At 35.3% G+C, this 10000-nt stretch overlaps 1 long non-coding RNA gene across 1 annotated transcript in view; it reads right to left on the bottom strand.

Annotated features, from left to right (window-relative positions):
- LOC149134516 (uncharacterized) overlaps positions 1-1212 on the bottom strand; it is a 22325-nt gene extending 21113 nt beyond the window's left edge. Inside the window, exon 1 of the long non-coding RNA XR_016242953.1 lies at positions 724-1212. This is a non-coding gene — a long non-coding RNA (uncharacterized LOC149134516). The remainder of the gene's footprint in view (positions 1-723) is intronic.
- Positions 1213-10000: the final 8788 nt, after the last annotated feature.

Genomic DNA, 10000 nt, shown 5'->3' with positions numbered 1-10000 from the left:
TATTATTTAACTAAGAAGAGGCGAACTTAAAGCGAAATTTAGAATATTTTGTTAAATGAGATGTGTTTACTGAATCGTTTACACGTTGAAGTGATCTCTAAAAATATTCGCGATCTTTGGACACAAAATCTGCAATCACTTTCATGAGTTTATTCTGTGGAGTGTTTCCAATGTTCAGGATTTTTGGAGAGGTATATTATACATAAATGAAAAACGGAAACTGTTGCTACTGAGAATCGAAATCGTTTCGCTGTGACTGTTCACCGGAAGCGTATCTCCTTCCCATTTACCTTTGCAGTATTTCGTCTTATTTCTGATAAGGCACAATGAGGTCATATTTTAAAGAATTTAGGGAGTATAGGAATTTTATGTACTTCTGAAGGGCACTTGCGCACGATGTAAAATGAAACTACTACCCTTTAACATTTAAACCGGTCATATCCGGTCTGAATATTCTACTTGCTTTACGTTCAAACTGGCTAGGTCTGGCCTCTCTCACCTACCTTACAATATCATTCTAGAAATAAACAATCACGGCCACGTTTGATAGTATCATCCAAGGTACACTATAACTCGGGAAACGCTGGGATAGTGACAAGATCTACTTTGGCCATGGGCTTGTTGGCTCACTTGAGACTAAAGAACAACAATCACAACAACAGCAAAACATCGTCAAAGGAAAACTCCTAAATAAAAAAATTGTATAAAAGATCCATAATTTACCAAGGAGAGTCCATTCGAAAGTAGTTCAACCTGGAAGAAATCCTTTAAAAAATCCCGAAGACAAAATGGTAATCAATCCATGTGGCGTTATTTAGTGACTTGTGAATGGTTTAAGGTCGATAAGACATCTTGTTGCGGTGGGGGAAAACATTAGCAAATTTGTCTAAGTTGACTCAATTATAATGTAATAGTTGCTGAACCGGTCCGCAATCTTATTAACACCTGCTGTAGCCATCTTGATAACTTTGTCCAAAGTGACTGTCACTTCAGCACTGGCTAAACACAAATACTATTAATAACAGGTCATTGGAAAACAAGGCATCACAGCTGTTTGACTACTTCTCAACACTAATAATATTTTTCCTACCTCAGCTTCTTGCCATTTCTAGTTTGTGTTTAAGCAAAAACACGGGAAACAACCGCAAAATTGCTTACAATTTTAACACGCCATTGTTTTCCTCTCCACCAACACATTTTTCCAGTCAAAACATCAACAAAAACACTGTAAGAACACAATTCTTCAGTACACATACATACCCACTCTTGCATCTATTACATACACACACACACACACACACACACACACACACACACACACACACACACACACACATACATACTTTATAAACACATACACATATATATGTATGCATACATATATACATAGACGTATACATACATTTTCCAAAATATCTGTAATCAGAAGTATGTACGCATGTATCTTTATATACATGTATATGTATATATGTATGCATATAAATACATACATATATATATATATATATATATATATATATATATATATATATATATATATATATATATATATATATATATATGTATGTATATACACGTACAGACAGACATACATACGTGCATACATAGAGTCATTTATGTATGTGTATACACACACTCATACACACACAGATATATAAGTGCAACATACATACATACATACATACATACATACATACATACATACATACATACATACATACATACATACAACACATGCGCTCGCGTGTGGAAATTCTTACGCCCCGCCAACATAAATATACATCCGAAGATATTTCTGTACCCACAAACATAAAGAAGTTGGATACAAAACCTAGTAAGATGGAGTGAAAGAACAGGAGAAAGACATACCTCAATCGTGGTTGGAATGCCAGCCGTTGCCAGCAATGGCAAGTATGTCAACCATTGAAAAGTTTGTCACCTAAGATGAAGATATTGGTCGATGTTAAATTCCAAGATCTATCAGCGTGACGGCAACAATTCTTTAGTTATACAGCCGGTAGTCATATGGCAAGAACTTCTACTGACTGGCTACATAAATCAATTATAAACTATAAAAACAAATGGGTGAAAAAGTATGTATACACAGGCGTATATTGGTAGATTCTGAATTGCTTTTGTTCTGAAGCAGTAAAAGTTTTGTGATTTGGGTTGCTTAAGAAAAATCCCGTTATATGGAAAGAATTATAAAATTTTAAAATGGAAATGAATATAACAATATCATTTTGTGTTGTTCTTATAAAAATGTTTGCAAATGTTTGTATGGGTAAGTGTATGTGTGTAGGTGCACATGGAAGTGTATGTGTGTGTGTGTGTGTGTGTGTGTGTGTGTGCGTGTGTGTAGAAGAGTTTGTCTGAGTATAAGAAAGGGAAAGGAAGGGAGATAAGAAAATCCTTCATCAAGATTGAGTATCACTTAAATATTTCGTCTTGTAATGTTTCTTGAGAAATTTAGGTTAACAGTCTTTAGTTTCTTCTTCGTGTTATTTCTTTCAGCTCATTTTCTGTTTAAATTATGCAAATCACCTTGGTCATAAATGTGTTCGACTCTTTTTCTTTTTTTTAGTATAAATCTAAGTCCTATGATTGCTGGAGATAAGGTTGGACAACTATCGTTCTGATGACTGCTGTTGAGGCAGAAACATGTACCTACGACAGTCCTTTTGTCTCAAAACTGATAAACTCATCATTTTCCTTGATGTAGAATCCTCCTTTTGGTAAATTCTTGAATCTTGAGAGTATTTCTCATTCTCATGTGAAGCAGGTCTCAATTGCTATTTAGTAAAATTACAACATTCTCTCGGGGCGGAGATGATTTAATAAAGCAAGAATTTATCTTGCATAGTATATGTCATACCTGTAATTATTGATAGTCATGTTTGGGTCTAACCGTAGCCCAACAATGACAAAAAAATACATGTCAACTATAGAAAGTCCTAGCTTGCTACGTCACTGTGTTCAAGTCAAAACAACAAATTGATAAAATAAATTTATCATAATTTACGACAAAATTTAGTTTCATTTTGATTAAAATCTCGTTACAGTTCACCTGCATTTGGCCTCTCTGACTTTTACTCACTCCCTCTCATTACTTTTATTTTCCATCGTCCAGAGATAAGAAAAGATTAGTTAAGTAGGATAATGAATGAAATAAGAAATAAGGAAAGTTTCTAACAATGCACAAAGTTTAAAAACTTTAGAATTTAGAATGAACTTGCAAATACAAAAGACAAACCGAACATCTAAGTAGAGACGCTGCTGACTAATTTAGCAAACTATTTCATTAAGCATTATGAGACAAATGAAATAAAGATACAGAGCGATTTCAGCCTGTATTGAATTATCGTGTCCAATTATTTAGAAAGTAAATATCTTATAAATTGGAACGAATTCAACAGCTTCAAGCCCTAAAGTGTTACTCACAAAAAGACAACAAAATAATGGCACGTAGCGCAATATATATATATATATTGATTATTGTGCTTTGCTGTGAGAATTGCTTTCATCATTGTCTTTTTCTGTGAGGAATTTTTCAAAGTATAGACGTGTTGTCCACCAATATTTTAACGTCTAGATTTATTGTTTTGTGATGTTGCGCTCTGTAATTACTTCTTTGTTGAAAGCGCACGGTGAGAGGATGGGAAATTGTTGTGCTGTTATAATAATATTTGAACTTGTATGTCTACGATCAAATTCGGAAACGTCTACAATCATATTCAAAGGATGCTCACAAATTAGTATATAATTACGGCATGATATTAATAAGTACTATCACTTATATTTTACTTGATTCAAGTATTGAACTGCGGCCATACTGGGGCACCGTCTGGAAGAGTTTTTGTCGAACAAATCAACTCCAGTATTGTTTCTTTTTTTTAAAGTTTGGTGTTCATGTTTTCTGTCTCTTTCGCCGAACCGCTAACAACAGACCAACACCGACAGCAGACCAACACCGGGTGCTAAGCGGTGGCGGGAGTGAGTCAAACAGAATATTTTGATGTAATACATCTTGTATCCTGTTTTATTAGGATTTTTAAAAACAATAAATCAAATTTGTGTGGATTGTGAATATTAATTTTTCTTTTTTTCCTTAAATATTTTTCAATACTTTTCGCATTAATCCTTTAATTTGCAGATTCAAAATATGCTGGAAGTTTTGATAAAAAAAATAACTTGTTAGATTATATGTAACCTTCAACTTTCATTATTATTATTATTATTATTATTATTATTATTATTATTATTATTATTATTATTATTATTATTATTATTATTATTATTATTATTATTATTATTATTATTATTATTATTATTATTATTATTATTATTATCATGGTTGTTGTTATTATTTCTTTCTTTATTACCTTCCACGTAATTATGATGGTTTTGCCGATGGAGTGAATTTGTAAAATTTAATTTAATCTTAGTTTATAGAATAATGAATAGATTTATGGTTTCACAATTTTAATGTTAATATTTATTAAATATTTAAATCCTGATCTAAATTAGAAATTAATTGTTTCATATTTTCTTTTTAATACATATTTCTGCCTCTTTGCGCTGGTTTTCGTTCCCTTTCTCCGATAAATTTCTTTGTCGTCCTTCTGTCACCATTTTGTTTATGCAGTCATGCATACATACGTATACACACACACACACACACATACTTATATATATATATATATATATATATATATATATATATATATATATGAGCGTGTGTGTGTGTATGTGTATGTGCGTATAGATATAGATATAGACACATACGTATGTACAAACAGATGTATATGTATACGTGTGTGTGTGTGTGTGTACACATATACGTTTGTCCTGGGTATTCCTTTAGGCTAAATCCAGTTGCAAGATTCTGGTTCGGATGTTTCCGTCTTCCGAGGAGTTTGGGACCAACTGTTAGCCCCTATTCTCGTCAGGAATTTGAACTCAGAACGTAAAGACGGGCGAAATGCCGCTAAGCATTTAGCCCGGCGCGCTTGTGGTTCTACCAATTCACCGCTGGTTATGATAATAATAAGGATGATGATGATCATGGTGGTGTTGGTGGTGGTGGTGGTGGTGGTGGTAATGATTTTCTGTTGAAGCTTTCTGGGAATTCTTGTTGGTTAATGCATCTTCTAGATGGAAGCAGCCATCATCATTTGATTAGTCGCCATCATAGACTGGATAATTTAACGATATCTGTCCATAATAAGAATCTTTTCACTACATGACAACAACAATAAGCTTCTTAGAGTCTCAATGTAAAATCTAATTGATGGATACAGCGGTAAAAGCTAGCAATACTATTAATTGCTTGGAGTCTAGTCACACAAGACCGTCATATCTTAAACTCGAGCCAACATGGTTTGTGATGGTAACTTAAGAACAAGAAGCTTCCTTTTTAGTCAGGCCATCTTTACCCAACACATGATTTCCCTGTATTTTACGTTCATTTCTCTCTCTTCCTCTCTCTCTCTCTCTCTTACTCCCCCTCTCTCTCTCACTCTCTCTCTCTCTCTCTTGCGTTTTTATTTGGCCTGCCATTCAGCTTGGTCGACGAACGAAAAGTTTTTTTGCCGTCGATGAGCCGAGAAACATTTTTGAGATTTTACAAATGTCCTCGTACATCTAAGATGGTGTATTCAACGGAAATGCTTGTCATTTCCTTTTAAATAGAACAGAAGAGAGAAAAAGAGAGTAAAAAGCAAAGTAAAAAAAGGTAGAACAAAAACAGTAGATAGATAGATAGATAGATAGATAGATAGATAGATAGATAAGTGTGAAATGAGATAATGAAATAGGGGAGTGGAAGAGAAAGGATACAGACACAAGAAAAGAATGCGAAAACAACAACAAATCAACAACAAAATATAATGGATGACATATTTCGGAGATTGTTAGAGTCGCGAATTGAATCTAAATGTGAGAAACGCAATCGCATTAATGCTACGTAAAGTCAGTTTGTCTTTTACACGCGTACACACACACACACACACACACACACACACACACACACACACACACATACATACATACGCACGCGCGCGCAGGGGCATACTTATTTTTACAAGAAAAGAGATGAAAGTGACTTCGAAGTTTAGGCCTGCTAAGCCTTCGTCGGGCTTGCAGCTTCGAAGACATTGCTGGGCCCTTATAACAATTTAATAAATACCCATTATACAATGAAGTTAAAGTGTTTATAACTCAAGATAGACACACACACACACACACACACACACACACACACACACACACACACACACACACACATATGTATATGTATGTATGTTTGTATGTGCGTGTCTATATATATATATATATGCTTATGTATTTTTTTTTTATTCCTTTACTTGTTTCAATCATTTGACTGCGGCCATGCTGGAGCACCGCTTTTAATCGGACAAATCGACCCCAGGACTTATTCTTTCTAAGCCTAGTATTTATTCTATCCTTCTCTTCCACCGAAACGCTAAGTTACGAGGACGTAAACACACCTAGATCGGTTGTCAAGTGATGGTCGGGGGCCAAACACACACACACACACACATATACGTCGGGCTTCTTTCAGTTTCTGTCTACCAAATTCCCTCACAAAGCTTTGGTCGGCCAGAGGCAATAGTAGAAAACACTTGCCCATGGTGTCACGCAGTGGGACTGAACCCGAATCATGGGGTTGATAAGCAAGCTACTTATCACACAGTCATAGATATATAAGCACTATAGATAGATAGATAGATAGATAGATAGATAGATAGATAGATAGATAGACATATATATGGCTGTGTGGCCATGCTGGGGCAACGCCATTTAGTGTTGCTACATGACTTTTACTTCACTAATTCATTTTGGAATTTGGCATTTGGTGCATTAGGGAGTTTGACGCCACTGCCCTCATTTGCACTTCCTGCTGTGAAGTTGGTTCACCTGGGACTCTTGACAGTAAGAGATCTAGTTTCGTTTTAAAGACGCCCTACATCCACCCCTCTCTCAGGTCCTTCAGCCCAGCTGTTGCAAATCTTTAAATTGCTTAAGCTTCAAAGCTGCAGTCATGCTGGGGCACCAAAGTTGGCTGTGCTACACCATTATGTGAAACCTCCACGACGGGCGAAATGCTTAGGAGTATTTCGCCCGTCGCTACGTTCTGATTTCAAATTCCGCCGAGGCCGACTTTGCCTTTCATCATTTCGGGGTCGATGAATTAAGTACCAGTTGAGTACAGGGGTCGATGTAATCGACTATCCCCTCCCCGGCATTTGGTGAATGAGGGAGTTTGATGCTGCTGCTTTCACCTGCGTTTCCTGCCTCGTGGTAGGCTCATCTGCAATCCTTGACAGGAGGAGATCCAGTTTTGTTTTGAAGAAACCTACATCCACACCATGCAGGTCTCTCAGGCAATTTGGGAGGATGTTGAAGAGCTGTGGGCCCTCGAAACCCAAGCTGTTGCAGTATCTGGTCCTGTATTTTGACAGGGATGTTGGGATCTTCGGCACTACACATTGTTCTTACACAGGAGTATTTTTGATGCTGGCTTCGAACTTTCGGCTAGCGAAGCCATCATCGGATTGCAATAAGCAGTCCGATGATGGCTTCTCTAGCCGAAACTTCGAAGTCACTGCTAGTAATATTCGTGCTTAAGGACAAAGAATGTGTACTCTACAAAAGTACAAATTAACCCTTCAAATAAAAACAATCATTAATATATAAATATATACACACATATATATATATATATATATATATATATATATATATATATATATATATATATATGTATATATATATATATATATGTGTGTATATATATATGTGTATATATATATATATATATATATATATATATATATATATATATATATATATATATATATATATATATTTATATATATATATATGTATATATGGGAGAATATACAAATAATAACAACAGACGAGGACAGGTGGTGTAAATAACAAAAGTATATATTAGTATGACGCTCGGGAATACGGAAAGTCTTTGACGTTTCGAGCTACGCTCTTCAACAGAAAGAATACGGAGACAAGGAGAAAAACACGGAGAAAAAAAATTGAATAGTGTTCAGTCAACGGTCAAATGCATATATATATATATATGTGTATATATATACATACATGCTTATACGTATATACATACACATATATTTATCCATATGTGTGTGTGTGTGAGTGTGTGTGTGTGTGTATGTATGTATGTACGTGTACACACATTTATATTGCGTATATGTATGCATGTGTTCTTTCATATCCCCTCAACACGCTTCTGCACCCTTGTCGTCATAACTGGAAACCCTGTGGGTTTCATCACAAAGCGCCCATGCAGGTCTTATAGAAGTGGGGAAAATACTTTTCTGTTAATTAATGTTTTGTTTTACCACTGTTTTATCATTGTTACTTTTTTTGTTTTTGTGCTTTTCTTTATCTTCTTCTTGTCATTGCCGACATTGTTGCTGATTGTTGGTATGTCTAAGCGTCTATATATATATATATATATATATATATCTATATATATATATACATATATACATATATATATATATATATATATATATATATATGTATATATATATGTATATATATATATGTACGTATGTATGTACATATATTTATATCTGAATTTATGTATACGTATGTATGTATATATATGTGTATATATATATATATATATATATATATATGTATATATATATATATATGCATACATATGCGCGCACTCATGTATATAGTACACATGCGAATAAAAGACACGGGGAAAGAGTTGTACACACACCTACACGCAGTCACCAACACACACACATATATGTGCATGAGTGTGGATGAATGCGTATGCATATGTGTACGATTTAATATTGAAGAATGGGGCAAAAGTACTCAATCCATGGTGTACTCTAAAATTATTGTAAGAACACAGTCGTCTTCTGTATCGCTACTCAGGATATCACGTAATTCAAGCTTCATAAACCGGCAAATGCTTAGTCCATAGATGCTTACATGGAAATACCTACCCACCTACCTACCTACATAAATGCATACATACATACATATGTACATACTTACATACTGGTCAGTCGATTAGATCAACGCCAGTACGCAACTGATACTTAATCCCCGAAAGGATGAAAGGCAAAGTCGACCTCGGTGGAATTTGAACTCAGAACGCAGACAGACGAAATACCGCTAAACATTTCGCCCGGTGTGCTAACGATTCTGGCAGCTCGCCGCCTTCATGTACGCGCCAATATTATGCGTATAATATACATCATGCTTATACATACAGCCGTATGTAGTTTTGTACACACGTCCACACCTTCATTACATATCTGTGTGCACACGTGTGTATGGTCTTTTATTCTTGTATTCTTTTACTTCTTTCAGTCATTTGACTGCGGCCATGCTGGGGCACCGCCTTGAGGAATTTTTTGGCGAATGAATCGACCTCAGTACTTTTATTTATTTATTTTTAAAGCCTAGTATTTATTCTATCGCTAAGTTACGGGGACGCAAACACACCAGCATCGGTTGCCGAGCAATGGTGAGAGGACAAACAGACATAAAAACACACATAAACATATACACACGTATATATATATATATATATATATATATATATATATATATATATATATATATATATATATATATACATATATATATATATACAGTATATACGACGGGCTTCTTTCAGTTTTCGCATGCCAGATCCACTCACAAGGTTTTGGTCGGCCTGAGGCTATAGTAGAAGACGTGTCCAAGATGCCACGGAGTGGGACTGAACCGAGTACCCCGTGGCTGGGAAGCAAGCCTCTTACCATGCAGCCACTCTTATCACTCAACATTGTAAGGCAGCGAGCTGGCAGAATCGTTTGCTCGCCGGGAAAAATGCTTAACGGCGAAACGTCCGACTTTACTTTCCGAGTTCAAATTCTACCGAATTCGACTTTGCTTTTCATTCTTATCAGGATCGATAAAATGA

This window comes from Octopus bimaculoides, chromosome 8, assembly GCF_046866305.1.
Source record: "Octopus bimaculoides isolate indiv1 chromosome 8, ASM4686630v1, whole genome shotgun sequence".
Lineage (NCBI taxonomy): Eukaryota > Metazoa > Mollusca > Cephalopoda > Octopoda > Octopodidae > Octopus > Octopus bimaculoides.
Note: the sequence above shows the minus strand (reverse complement) of the source record. Positions and strands in the feature narration are given on the sequence as shown.